Here is a 15,364-nt window from a genome sequence, read left to right as displayed (position 1 = left end):
TTCCGGACTTAATTAAAAAATTACAGATGAATGACCCTTCAATAATATTTAGAGTAGTTATGGTTATTAGAATTAATTCCGGACATACCGGAATCCATACCGGATAGAGTCAATAATGCTTGCTCGTGAAAGTCGGTGCATTTCTTGAGCGAGTGTTATTGACTCAGCGGTCCATGTTGTGACTATACAGATTGACTTTGCGTTCAGCAGTTTACAAGTGGATGATCTTCTGGTGAAGCTATACGAAACCTTGATTGCTGGATAAGCCATAGGCCTTTGTGCCACCATATACCGGTTTGGATTCTAATAACCATTACTCCTCTGAGGTCCTCCAGGTTGTGCTCAATCAATAAGGAGCTATAGAAGGAAAGAAATAAACAGGCCGCCTCCTCTCAACGTACAATATAAATACAAAGACCTGTTCATCCAAGGCTCCTCTTCTTGAGGATACTAATATAGGTGGAGGCAGGGATTCCGTCACTCTTTTTCCCTACCACTCTTCACTTTTATCAGAGGCAGTGTCCTTCCACTTTACTTCCTGAATTTTCTAAAACAAACTTTTGCAAATGACAGTCAATGCCCACGTACCTCCCTATATATATAGGGATGTATCTTTAATAGTGTATCGAACACAGGTTACACCAATCTATGTGTTACCCTTACAAAAAATATGTGAAAGGACAAATGGCACCTCACGTGCGCACCACCAGTCGAGCCTGCTACTTGGTACTCACAAGCTATGCTCACTTTTCTCATCATTGGTAACCATCTTGTCTTAAAGAATAAAAATGTGTCCCAAAAATGTGTGGCAAAAGTTATAATACCACTGTGATGTGTAAATCACGACTACCACAAAAACAACACACTGTGAAAATAAAATTGAAATAAGTAGCACAATTACCAACTTTATTCTTTACTTGTGCACTTATTCCAAATGTAAAACCGGCTGCATTCATGCAGACCACTTAATTACTCAGTGGACATGTTTCATTGCCAACATTACTTCAAGGCAATTTCATCATGGCAGGGTCATCAATCACCAATCTTGGACACTGGTCAATAAAATGACTGTCAAATGCAAAAAGAAATAAGGCCTGGTTACTAAAACAAGATTCTCACTCTCCAGAATTTAACACACATCACTACCAAGTACAACAAGTATCATTACCATGTGGGAGCCCAAGTCACTTGTACCAGCTTTCCACTCCGTCACACTAAGGAAGACTCCAAACGTGAGTCCCTCTTTTGGGCGTATACTCTACTGTAGTACAAGTTCTAAACACAAAGGAAAACGGGTAATTATTCACACCCCTGTTTTTTCATTCCTGGTCATAGCGGTAACTGCCTCCACATCTTTGCTTCACTGCCTTCAACAATAGTTACCTAAAAACAAACAAAACATCAACTACAATACAAAAATTGTTAAAAACCCAAAAATAAAAATATTAAAAACAAAAAATAGAAACATGTTATAATGTTAAAAAAATTAAAAATTACCAACAAACATTTTATAAAAATATATTTTTTTTACAAACAAATAACTATATTTATTATAAATTAATTCTAATCAAAAGAATTAATAGTTACATAACTTTATTTCCTACCCTATAACACCACACATCTACATTTCTAAAGAAATTGTACCGCCATAATTAAAATAATTAATTATCAAATAAACAAATAATATTAATTAAAACATATAAAAAATAATTTACTGACCAAACATTACCCCTATGAAACCAAAATCCACACACTAATTAAAAGTAAACAATAACCATAAAAATATATCAATTAAAGAATGAATAATAATGAGAAAATAATTATTTAATAAAACATGAAATACTTTCCACCCTCTAACCCAATAAACACAACACACACATTAAAGTAATTACACAATTTCCATAACTAATTTATTATTTTTTCAATTAACTTATTAATTATTTGAAAATAATTTACTTCGCACTGTTTACCACAACTCACATTTCAAATTAATTACACAATTGCCATAATTCATTTTTAATAAATAAATTACTATTATAATTATAAATTAATTTTAAATAAATCACATCACACCCTATTCCCCTATAAACCCCACCACCCATTCCTAAAGAATTACACAATTAACATAATTAATTACAAAATATTTAATGGAATAATATTAATTAACAATTGATAATTATTAATAAATTAATTTCCACAATTAACACTATGAATAAAAAATAAATACATTTTAATATATACAAATTATTAAATGTATTACAATTAAATTACTTCCCAACCTATTCCCCTATAAACCCACAACCAGCTCCTACAAAAATAACAATTGAAATAATTACCAATGAATTATTAATTAACATCTAATAATTCATTAATAATAAATACATTTCCATAATTAACACTATAACATCTAAATTATATAAATACTAATAAAAACATATTAATTTATTATAATTACTTTACCACCCTATTTCCCTATAAATCCGCTCCTAAAAAACACACACAATTAACATAATTATCAATTAATTAATTAATAAAAAACAACCAACTATTAATTACATTTTTATTACTATAAATCTAAATAATTAATTAAATACTAGGAAATTAAACACAATTACTTTACTATAATTAAATTACTTCCCACCCTATTCCTCCATAAACCCAAAACCTGCTACATAACTAAAAAACCCTAAATTTTATTAACATAAAATTAATCACTACTAAAAATGTAACACATTAAAAAACAAAATCAATACTTATACAAAAATTACATCACATACTTTTTTTTAATTTTTATTTTTTTAAAATTATTTTTATTGATAAAGTGCATGACAGACAGATAGATAGTAATTACATACATACATACATACATTTAACACCGAACTTGGGACAAAGACCGGAAAAGCATATATATTAAACAGTTACTTCTATGTCTCTACTTCTCCGCATTTCCAATTCCACCACAGGCGATACACATATCTTCCCCTTATAGAAATTCCACTTCGACCATTTCCTGTACCACTTCTTCGGGCACCCCTTAGCTATAAATACTTATTTCTCCGCTACCATACATCTATCAAATTCTTTCAGCCATATTGCCACTGCCGGCGGCGCCACTCCACCCCACAGCTATCTCCCTCTTGTCTAGCGTAAAGCCTAGCGTTGCCAATTGCCGTTCCGTCTCAGTTAGGTCTGAATCTTCCCATACATTAAGCAGGCCCAAGCGAGGCGTCAGGCTTAGCGTCTTCCCCAATGCAGATTGCACATGTGTTGTGGCCCTGTCACATAGCTTCCGCACAAACGAGCATTCCCATACCATATGATAAAGGTAGCCGGATGCCGGCAACATTTCAGACACAGGTCATTTTGTCGAGACACGATTTTTGCTAGTATTATTCCCGTTAAATAGGAGCGGTGTAGGATACGAAGCTGTATTAATCTAAATCTGAGCGTAATAGCAGCCTCTCTAAGCGACATAAGTGCCTGCCTCCAATCCTCCTCATCAATCAGCCCAAGGTCTCCCTCCCATTGCTTCTTAAGCTTTCCAAAGGTAGAAGGCAAATTATTACTAACTTTTTTATAGGTCAAGGAGATCGCCTTGGAGTGCAACAACCCATCCAACAAGCGAACCTGAAGGGGTGACGATTCCGGTATGTCCTCGCAGCTAGGGAAGGCCGCCTGCAAAGCATGCCTAATTTGCAGATACCTAAAAACCTCTCCTGGGGCCAAGTGGGAGGTCTTTTGCAGCTCCTCAAATCTGAGAATCGCTCCTCTTTTAACCAGGTCTTTGACTGTCGAGATACCAATGACATCCCACCTATCAAACACCAGGTGATAGCAAATCATGCCGAGCTTCTGCGAATTCCACAGTGGCGTTACCTTGTAGAGCACCCCTGCCCATCCCAGACGTGAGTTAGCTAATCGCCAGATCTGTACCCTATGTAGAGTCGGGCCAATATATTGTTGCCTCTTAGTACGGGAATACAGAGCCCCCAGATAGCCTGAACGATCCATCTGATACCTTTCTATGGCACATGCCGGGTCATCTGGCGGGGCGTATCTCCATCTATTCACAGCCACTAATTGAGAAGCCCAGTAATACAGCCTTACGTCAGGCAACGTAATGCCCCCATCATACCACCCTTTCATCAATTTCTGAAGCGCAATCCTCTGGGCTTTACCATCCCAGAGCAGTGTACGTATCTCCCCTTCCACCGCTACAAAATAAGCATCTGGAATCCGGTGCGGGCAGTTCTGGAGAATGTACAGAAATAGTGGGAGAGCCAACATTTTAAAAAGGGCAGCGCAGTCCACCAGCGACAGAGGCAGAAACCTCCAGTGCTTGACATCTGTATGCAGCCTGGCCAACGGGGGTGTAAAATCATGGCTATAAAAGAGAGCCGGATCTGGTGTGATAAAGACTCCCAGGTACTTAAATCCATCCGCTGAGACCATCAGCACACAGTCTTTAGGGATATGGGGGGTCTGCCCAGGGGCACATACTGCACGGACTTACTCCAATTAATTGCCTACCCCGAATACTTCCCTAAGTTCGTGAAGATGTTAAGAACTGTGTGGATTGATTTATATGGCGAGGCAAGATATAGCAATATGGCGTCGGCATAAAGAAATATCCTCTCCTTAGCGTGAACTTTCAGCACGTGTAGTTGTTGACTCTAACCTGCCCCTGGATGTCAGTATACAGCAGCCTCACCCACCGTATAAATTTAGGGCCCAACCCGGCTCTCACCAGGACCTCAAAAAGATATGGCCATTCAATTGAGTCGAATGCCATGGATGCATCGAGTGACAATATAACTGCATCCTCCTCCAGATACTCCAGACGCGCCATCACATTATGGAGCGGGCGGATGTTAGAGGCGGTGTTTCTCTCAGGCATGAAGCCAGATTGGTCCGGGTGCACCATAGAGGAAATCACCGTTCCCAGTCGCGAGGCGAGTACTTTTGCCAAGATCTTTGCCTCAACGTTTATCAGTGAGATTGGTCTGTAGGAGCGACAGTCATCCACCGGCTTTCCGGCCTCATGGATAACGACTATACTGGCTAGTCGCTGGTCAGGCGGCAGAGTTCCCTTCTCCCAGCTTTCCTGATACATTGCCTAGAAATGCGGGACCACCTGAGAGGCCACAGCCTTAAGGAACTCCACAGGGGTACCGTTAGGCCGCATCGCCTTCCCAGACTTAATTCGGCCGATAGCCTTTTGGATTTCCTTATTCGATCGATCCGCATCCAACATATCCCTGTCCATCTCCGAAAGAGTCGGCACATCGCAATCCGCCAGCAACTGCAGCGAGTCCTCCTCTGAATATGTCGTGGAGGGAGAATACACCTTCTCGAAGTGATCCGCAAACGCCTCCGCAATATCGCCGGGGCGGCGCAGGACCTCACCATTGGGTAATGTCAGTTGGGGCACCCACCGCGCACCCTGTTCCCTCCTCTCCAACATCACATACTTTTAAAATACATACTAAAATATATAATCAATATTTTAAACAATGATATTTTAACAAACAATATTACTAACTTCGACATCAAAAACGATAGTTTGGTAAGTTAATGTCAATATTCTGGACCACGACATTGTTGCTCTCAATATTCCTGTATGATGATATTTCAAACTCGATATTTTTATATATCGATATTTCAAACTCGATATTCTGTCTGTGCACCGTTTATTGCAATGCTGTCTTTAATCCTCAGCTTGGTTTAGTTTGTGGATGCTCTATGTGTCAAATTGTAGGCAAATAGAGTCAACCCAATCCTTCAGCCTCTAGTGCAAGTGGAGCCCCTGCATATGTCTTAACAGTACCCTTCAACCGTGTGCAGTTCCAGTCAACCCCAGTGCTGCTCTTGAGCCCCAAAGACCATCCCTAGCAACCCTGTCTCACCTGGAGGTGCTAATCCCAATCCAGCTATCAATTTCAATCCCAAAACCAATTTTGATAATCTTAGCTGGGCGATTCTGCCTTGGATTAATCTCAAGGTCATACATGGGGGATCAAGACTCGATAAAGTCAATACACATATATAAGTGTCAGAGACCACAAAGGCTTGTCTCAAAACAGGTGCTAAAATGTGGCCATGGCCAATGTGAAAGTGATATTCAAAAGAGCCCAGGGCCCCTGTCAGAGTAGAACATGTTATTTACCTTTGGTAACACTCTTTATGATAGATACCCTATTTAACCACATACTACTCACTTTAGAATATTCCCCAGGAGCCAGACTGGATCAGCAGAATTTTATAGAATTGCTCCCAAACACCAACAGGTTGTGGAATGCGGCTTCATACTGACTTCATTTTGTCACAAAAGTGACAGAGCAGAGCTGCATATGAGCCATATCCTGACATCAGCTTCCTCAGACGTGTGAAGAATTGTTGGAAACAGAGTGCTGATTACTCACTTGGGGCTTTTTTAGATATTAAAAAGAGGCCACTCCACAGAACGGGGATGTGGAGTGGCAATGAGGAATCTGCGGGTAGATAGAGTATCCATCAGAAAGAGTGTTACCGGAAGCAAGTAAATATTTCTAATTGCAGATTCCTCACATTAGAAAAGATACCAAAGCAGTAACTCCAAAAGATGGAGGTTCTGTGGAGTGAACTCAAACCAAAATCTCAAATAGAACAGAGTGGATGAATTGCCCTTCCTGTTGAACCTGGCTGACAAGGCAGCAATGATTTTAGAACTTATGGAGCAACACCCATATTGCATGCTAATGCCGTTATTGTAGTCTTAGCCTAGGTGGAATGGGCTCCCAGACCTTCCTGGGGATCCTTCTTGGCTTGATACCTCTCCCTCCTCCCACACAGACTTTCAAACTACCATGCTACATATCTCTGGTTGGATGGCTCACAGCCAGCTCAAGCTAAATCCCACAAAGACCGAACTTGTGCTGGTGGGCGGGCCGGCCAACCCTTGGAATGACAGTTTTTGGCTCCATTCACTGGGGGTTCCCCCCCGACCTGTCAGCTCTGTGAAAAGCCTTGGTGTAGTCATCTCTGGAGATCTATCTATGAAGTCCCAGATCTCTGCGGTTACATCGTCCTGCTTTTTCCACATGTGCAGGATTCGTAAGATCTGTAGATTTCTCACCAGAGATGCACTCATCTTGGTCATCTTGGCTCTTGTTATCTCCATGGTTGACTTTGCCAACATCCTCTATGTGGGGATCCCCGCCTATCAGCTCCAGAGGTTACAGTTGATACAAAATCAGGCCGCCCGCTTAGTATTTCACCAGCCTAGGCACCAGCACGTCTCGCCGATGTTGCAGAGCCTTCACTGGCTTCCTGTGGCCAAACGTTGCACCTTTAAACTTGGATGCACCATTTTCAAAGCCCTTTACAATCTTGCACCTGCCTTCATTTCCTCCAATCTAAAGCGGTACATACCAACACGTAATTTACGCTCCTCTGCTGATAATCTTTTGTGCATCCCCCAAATCCATCGTAAGAAACATGGTGGTCTTCGTTTTTCTTTTTTAGCCCCCACATTTTGGAACTCCCTCCCTTCTTCTTTCCGCCACTGTCCCTCTTATGAATGTTTTCGCAGGACACTGAAGACGTTCCTTTTCACATCTGCATTTGAGTAAAACTTCTGCCCTTGTCCTCCGCATCTGTTATGAGCGCCAAGAAACCGTTCCGGTGAACGTGCGCGGTATAAGAATTTTTAACATAACATAACATAACATTGTGCATAGAAGATCTTAATTTAGAGGACTATCCCCCTCAACAGGGTCCTCTCCTACACAGTCTTTCTTTTCTAAATCCTGGAGAACCCAACAATGAGTTGACAGTTTACTGAATGGTCCTTACTATGATCTAGCCATAGCTCTTCTTTCGAGGGATGAGGGGCAGCAAAGTACATTGGTAGAGTGATCAATTGCCTAAGGAGGAAAGGAGTCAAATTTTCAATGAGAATGAAGCCCGCAAGTCCAGAGGACCAATTTGTCAAGAATAAAGGGGACGTAAGGTGGTTGCGAGGAGCTTCAGTGATCAGAAGGAGGAAGACAGAAAAGAATGTCAGGAGATGCAGCAATCAGCTGTGCATGGGCTCGAAAGGTGTACAGATCAAGAATGTCAAAATTAAGTTATGGTCCAGGTGTGACATCACAAGCAGTTTGGGAGGAAACATATGTCAAACCTTTAATAAACCCCATCACAGTAGGTGAATGAAATAAGGACACTACGAGTGGCAAGCACAGAAAGGCCAAAAGGGCTGACTAATAACCTTTTGCAGTGCCCACTGGGCAGAGGCAACACAACCAAAAGGACATCTGACAGCTTTACCTATATGGTGTCCCGGGCACCGCACCAGGTAACAAATTTGTTCCGGCGGAAAGCATAGGTGGATTTTATGGAGGGGTGTCTGGCAGGGAGGGTGGCATCCATCACTTTAGGCAGCAAATCAAAAAAAGTCAATTGCAGTTGTTCAATCTTCGTGCATGGAGGTGTAAGTTGAGAAGATTGGGATGGAGGACGCTGCCCTGTTGCGGAAAGAGGAGGGCTTCCTGAAGTGGTATACAGTAGCCTGATCCGAGAACAGATGCTCAAGTCTTGGGAGTTACAGGTACGACACTCTTCTGGCACAATTCTGGGGCCACTAGGAGAACTTAGGCCTGTTCATTCTTTTTTTTTTTTTAAATATACATTTTCATTGAAATCATTTCAGAGTCAGGATCTAAGTACAATCGATATGGTCAAGCAAACTCAAGGTACATTTACAACATAAGGAATCATTGCACAATTCTGTCCAGTAGTCTAGTCTGGTTCATGGCCAGTTCCACCGAGGGGGAGTCACAAAGTTCACCCCGGTAGATGTTCCAGTGGCCCCACTTTTTGTCCCACTTCGCAGGGCAGCCATGTAGTTTGTAAATAGTTTTTTCAGCCAACATACACCTGTCTAGTTCAGCCATCCATCCCACCACCAGAGGTCTATCGGCAGCACCCCATTTTATTGCAATAGCACGCTTAGCAATTAGGAAGCTCAAGGCAGCCCATTGTGACTCTAGATCGTTCAAGTCCATGGCTCCCCAGATGTTGAGAACTATTTCCTTTGGCGACAGAGGAACGGGTTTTCCCAGTGAGTCTCTCGTTTTTCGGACAACCACCTCCCAAAAGCGCTGTATTTCTTGACATTCCCACAATATATGGTAGAAGGTACCAGTTTGTCCGCAGCCTCTTAGGCACCCATCATCCTCCCTCCTCCCGATTTTGGCTAATAGAGTCGCAGGCATGTAGGTTCTATGTAAGATTTTCAGTTGGATCAGTCTGAGGCTATGATTGATCGCCACCTCCCTGGGGGACATCAAAGCCGCCCGCCACTCCTCCTCCTCTAGGTCGCCCAAGTCCGTCTGCCATTTTTCTCGTAGGGGCTGAAATGTATTTGGGAGGTTATTGCAAAGCTTACGGTATGTGGAGGAAATGGCTTTTGTCGGAAGGGGTTCTGAAAGTAATCTATCCTCCAGGGGGGAGGATTCGGGCAAGGAGGAAAGATCAGGGATGGCGGAGAGGAGGGCATGTTTGATCTGGAGGTAGTGGAAGGCCTCAGTCTGTGTGAGTGCGTATTTGGTCTGTAAGTCTGCAAAGGTTAAGAGTTTGCCCTTGTGAATTAGGTCTCCTATTGTTGAGATGCCTATTGTGTCCCACTTGTCGAAGCCCAACTGGAAGCAGAGGGAACCAAGCTGCTGTGACGCCCACAGCGGATTGGCTTTAGTGAGTCTGTTTGACCATCCTAAGCGTGCGGTGGCCTGATGCCATATTGTAACTGTGTGTGCCATGGGGCCAATGTACCTATTTTTTTGGGGCCTACTGTATAGGGTCCTGAAATATCCCTCCCTTCCAGTCTGGTATTTATCAAGGTGGAAGGCTGGATCATTGGGCGAGCCGTGCATCAAGTGGCTAGTAGCCACCAGTTGCGATGACCAGTAGTAAAGGCGCAAGTTGAGGAGTGCAATGCCTCCGTCATACCAGCTCATTGTCAGTTTTTGTAGGGCAATGCGGGCAGCACCTCCATCCCACAGGTGAAGGCGGAGATCGCTCTCCACCGACCTGAAGTAGGAGATCGGGAATCGGAAAGGGGCAGTTTTGGAGGGCATACAGGAAGCGCAGGAGTGCCAACATTTTGAACAGGGCTGCTCTGCCTGCGAGGGAGAGTGGCAGGGATCGCCAGTGTGCCACGTCGCTATGTAGTCTGCGTAATGGGGCAAGTAGGTTCCAGTCGCGAAATATAGTGGGATCTGAAGTGACAAATATACCTAAATACTTGAAGCCCTCCTGAGCCACCGGTATGGAGAATCCGCAGGGCAGCAAGGGGGGGGGGGGCCATGTAACATGTATAAAGCCGAATTAGCCCAGTTAATTGAGTAGCCTGAGTACTTCACAAAGTTAGTCAAAACGTGAAACAGACTATTGATAGAGGATTTTGGGGAAGCAACATAAATTAGGATATCATCTGTGTAGAGGGAAATTTTGTCGGTCACCTCGTCGTTCCAGCGGAGGCCTATAATGGAGGCGTCAGAGCGGATCCACTGGACAAGAGGTTCCAGGGTCAGGACAAACAATAGCGGCGACAGGGGGCATCCCTGACGGGTCCCTCTATGGAGTTTAAATCTTCTGGACGTGTGGTTATTGACCCGGACTTGGCCCAGGAGGTCCGTATATAAGAGACGCACCCATTGGACAAATTTAGGCCCGAGGCCGAATCTAAGCAGGACCTCAAATAGATAGGACCACTCTATCGAGTCAAACGCCATCGTGGCATCGAGGGACAAGATAGCAGCATCTTCCTGGATATATGGCTGTCTGCTCAGAACATTGTTGACTCGGCGCAAATTTAGGGCTGTGTTTTGCCCTGGAAGAAATCCCGATTGGTCGGCGTGTATTAATGAGGGAAGTATATCAAGGAGACGGTTGGCCAGTAATTTCGCCAGAACCTTGGCCTCTGTACTAATCAAGGAAATTGGCCTATAGGAGCTACATTCATTGGGTGGCTTATTTGGTTTAAGAATGCCGACCACAGATGCCAGCCGCTGATCAAGTGGAAGGGAGCCGATGTCTCGTCCTTTCTCGAACATCTTTTTAAGGTGAGGGACGACTCCCAGGTACATAGCTTTCAGGAATTCTATAGGCCTGTTCATTCTTGATCTTCATCAGACTTTGGGGCAGGAGAGGAGGTGATGGAAAAGAGTAAAGGAGTCCCTTATACATTCCACCAGAAAAGTTCTCTCTATAAGGGTTTTTGCAGAAATGCTAAATCAAAAAATTGTTGCTATTGCACATTCGACAATGCCGGAAAGATGCAGCCAGGGCTCTCCCCACTTGATGAAGATGCCCTGCACTAACAGGCATGTTCTCTGTAATTTGTCCGCTCTAACATTCAGGATCCTGCCAGGTCTTGAAGACCAGAAAGATGTATAGGAGCTCCAGCAACCTCCAGAGACGCAAAGCCTCTTGGCACAGGATCTGGGACCGCACACCGCACTACTTGCTGCAGTACCACATAGCAGAGGATTTGTCCATGCCACTGATGGACGGCAGGGAATCCTTCAAGGCCAGAAAATTGCTCATAGCTCCAATAGGTTGTTTTGGGGCTGGCACTCCACAGGAGACCAGAGGCCTTCCTTCAAGGCCAGAAAATGGCTCATAGCTCCAATAGGTTGTTTTGGGGCTGGCACTCCACAGGAGACCAGAGGCCTCTGATCACCACCTCCTTCAGGTGACTCCACCAGCCCACTAGTGATGCTTCTATCACCACTGTCAGTTCTGGGTTGGGGTAGGGAGAGTGTTCTCTTGCAGAACAGATTGTGATCAGTGAGCTACTACTGCAATATATAGGTTGTCTCTTCCGAGACCAGGATAGTGTTGGAAAGGCAGCCTTGATACTGAGCATTCTTTGACTTGAAGCTCCAGTGTAGGACATGCATTTGATGTGCTACCTGGCGTAGTTCACATGGTTGATGCACGATTCTAAGAGGCCAAGAACCCTCAGAGCCACCCTCACCTGAATTCAAGATAAAGACTGAAATATCTGGATCACAGCCCGAATGTCCCAGACTCATTACTGCAGAAGAAAAACCTTGAACTCCACCATGAGCAGAATCGCCTCAGGTGCGGTTTTAAAAATCCTATTCATGTAACAATGTTCTTTTTAGAGAGAATGCGGCTTTTATTGGATACCCTTCCGTACTTGTTCAGTGTTTTTCTTACAGTGCAATTAGGAACAATAAGATTTATTTGATATTCTCCCATTACACTGACGATTTTACATCTGGAATCGCTATATCACAGGTAAGTTTCAGAACCTTTACATCAAGAGTAGTTTATTTCACATGTTTTACTCTGGTAGTGACAGCGGAAGAGTAGTTATAGTTAGGTCAGGCTTCTCAAGGGAAAAGCCTTTTTGTTTTCTAGATAAATGTTGTGCCAATCAACAAATCTGCATGAAACTTACCAAAAGAAAAAGTTCATACACTTCGGCACCTTCATGGAAAGTTTCAAGCTTATTTGTGAAGCGGGGGCTAAGAAAAGGAGCATGGGTGTCCTGAAATGTTGATTTTCCATAGGAGAGTTTGTTCTTGGATATAGAAAAAAAAGGGCTGAATGGATTATACCAAATTGATTTGCCTGAAAGTTAGAACTTTACTCAGAAAGCATAAACATGCGCTTGCTGGCATGAAGGGCTTAACTACCAGAAAAAGCTACACCACCGGTGTCTAGATATGCTTTGATTGGCCAACATAAAGGGGACTTGTTAAATCTGACTGGCTGGCCCCACAAACACAAACAATATGTTGTGGCAGATATCACAGGACTCTGTGACATGGTCCATGTGTCCTCTAAATGTATCTAAAAAACATATATGGGGCAGGTAGAGCACCACCAGGCCCCTTAGAGGCATGTGGGGAAGGGGTGCGTCACAAAGGACCTCCCCTTAATTGGTTGACCACAACTTGGACAATATGTTGTGCAGCCGCTGCAGGAGTCGGTGACATGGCTACTTTTGAAATGCATTTCAGAGAAAGCCTGTTTATGAGGGACACAAAAAGGACCCCATATGAGGGGTTATAAAACGTTTTAGTCACAGTAGAAATTGTTTGGTGGTGATACCGAATTGAGGTGTAAAAACAATTTTACACTGCGATAAATGCTGATCCTGTACTGGGATTTGATGAATCATGTTTAAGGAAAAACAATGTTCTCTCATGATTTCCTCATAGAGGTTATGGAAGATGCTCCAGAAGCTAAAATGATAACTAAGGTAAGTTCACAATGCTTTCCTCATCCATGTGATAAAGTCTGATATTCAAAGTAAAATATATATTACTTCCAACAGCCACAGTATTCTGTCAGTTGATTCCCAATGTTCTACTCAACTAGTAGAGAGTTCTGTATGTATGACAAATGTGCAGCACACCTCAACAATGTCATGATGGAATCACAGCTGTTAAACTGAAAGTATTTCCTACAAATACTGTGGCATATAAACAAAATGAGGGTGTTCTTCCTGTCATAAAAATTATGGTTACTGCTCTAGAATGAGAACACATCTACTGTAAATTCTCAAAGATATTATTCATCAATGTCAGAAAAAAGTCTGGTATGTTGAGTGAAAAATGTACTTCCAACACCGGCCGCTGTCTCCCTACTGTTCAACTGCTACTTCACCACACAGTTCAAATGAATAACTGGAGTGCTAACATTTTATATTCAACATAGAAGTAAAGCACTCTTGAACACCATTTGCTTGGCATAGGGGCAGTTGAATGTAAAGCCTTTCCTGAGGAGCAGGCTGAAGTAAATGAGAATGCAGATGCTAATGCAGGTATGAGACCAGTTGTTTAAAGATGTGAGGAGGTATAGGTTTTTAGTAATTTAAAGCATAATATATTTTCTAAAGGTTAGTAAAAATAGTTAAAGAGAGAAAAGTCTGTGCAAGTCTGCATAAGTACTTCATCCCCTTTCCATATCTTTGTACTCACCCTTCCCATCTTCTCGCCCTATAACCATTTTGGAAAACAAACCTTGTGCACAATAGGACTTGATGCCTGTGCAGTGTTTACACTGGCTAAGAGGCCAAGCCCTGTAGGCAACCCTCGCTACGCACTCTGTGGGGAGTGGAGTTTGGATTCCTGTAAAGGGATGACAGTAGAGGATGGGTGTAGGCCCAGTGGCCAACCCTCGCTGCGACCAGCAAAAGGCCTTGCGCAGCATGGTTGACTCATTAGATTTCAAGAACAATATTGTTCAAATCAAATCTGTAATGCGTACCCAAAGAGGAGGGAGGGAGAGAGATAAAGAGTAAATGTAAATGGTTATATGCCTTTAACATTTTAAAGAAAATCATAGTTATAACCTGTTGAATAAAAGTAATTATGAGTAATATATTGCAATAAAATTAAGTTAACATTTATTAGTAATTAAATGCATATTTTAAATTAACATTTATAGTGTGCAATGATAAAATGTATGATATTTAACCTTATTAAAATAAACATGTACATGTTATTAATATTATAGTAAATGAATTGTTTAGTTTTTCTTAAAAAAATTAAATGAATGCCCTGGAATATTTTAAATGCATATATATGTATAATATTTACTAAGTTAAGGTAGGTAGTAGTGGCCCCTACATTGGAAATTACCACACAATCAATAGATACTAAGGAGCCAGCAGCACCGTCCGCAATGTGAAAAGGCTAGGATGCGCCCACCAGTGTGACGGGCGCATACTAATTGGGCTGGTTGGACCGCTGCACGTCTGGCTGGCGATCCCATCACCGTTATGATGGCGGGCGGACTGATGTCCACCCGCCATCATGATGAGTCCCCTTGTTCCAAAAGAAGCAACGGAAAGATGATGACCAGTTAACCTTTGTCGGCATGTTTTTTAGCAACTTTTGATACGTGTGAGCTAGAAATAACATTTCTTTTAGTTAAAATCTGCTGATTATGCAGGAGATGATGGGTTACCTGGTAAATGTGGCAAATCCATAATTAGACAAAAAGGCAGCGGCCACAGATTCACATACTTCCAGAGGCCCTGCACATGGGTTAGATTTAAGACCTGGTGAGGACTAGATGAAGGCCAGGTATATATTAATATGTAAAAGCAAAGAAACTTAAGAGGGTATACTTTCCTTTTCACAACTCTGAGTCTCAAATGGGATTTTTTAAATGTTTTTCAAGAAACTAAGATGCAGCAGAACTGATCGAGAGTTAAGATGTTCTTGTTTTAAGTATAAGTATTACATTTAATCTGAAACATGTATTGGGTATTTTATAGTTCAACACAATATCAATTAAAGTCTACATTGCCCAGCTGCCAACCAGAGTTAAGGTGGGATTC

General features: G+C 42.4%; 1 protein-coding gene across 1 annotated transcript in view; it reads right to left on the bottom strand.

Moving 5' to 3' along the window:
• The window catches only part of ECT2L (epithelial cell transforming 2 like), a 566,170-nt gene that overhangs the window by 129,720 nt on the left and 421,086 nt on the right, over positions 1–15,364 (bottom strand). The window lies entirely within an intron of this gene.

This window comes from Lissotriton vulgaris, chromosome 6 (assembly GCF_964263255.1).
Source record: "Lissotriton vulgaris chromosome 6, aLisVul1.2, whole genome shotgun sequence".
Lineage (NCBI taxonomy): Eukaryota > Metazoa > Chordata > Amphibia > Caudata > Salamandridae > Lissotriton > Lissotriton vulgaris.
The sequence above is the reverse complement of the archived record's forward strand: the minus strand, read 5'-3'. Positions and strand labels throughout refer to the sequence as shown.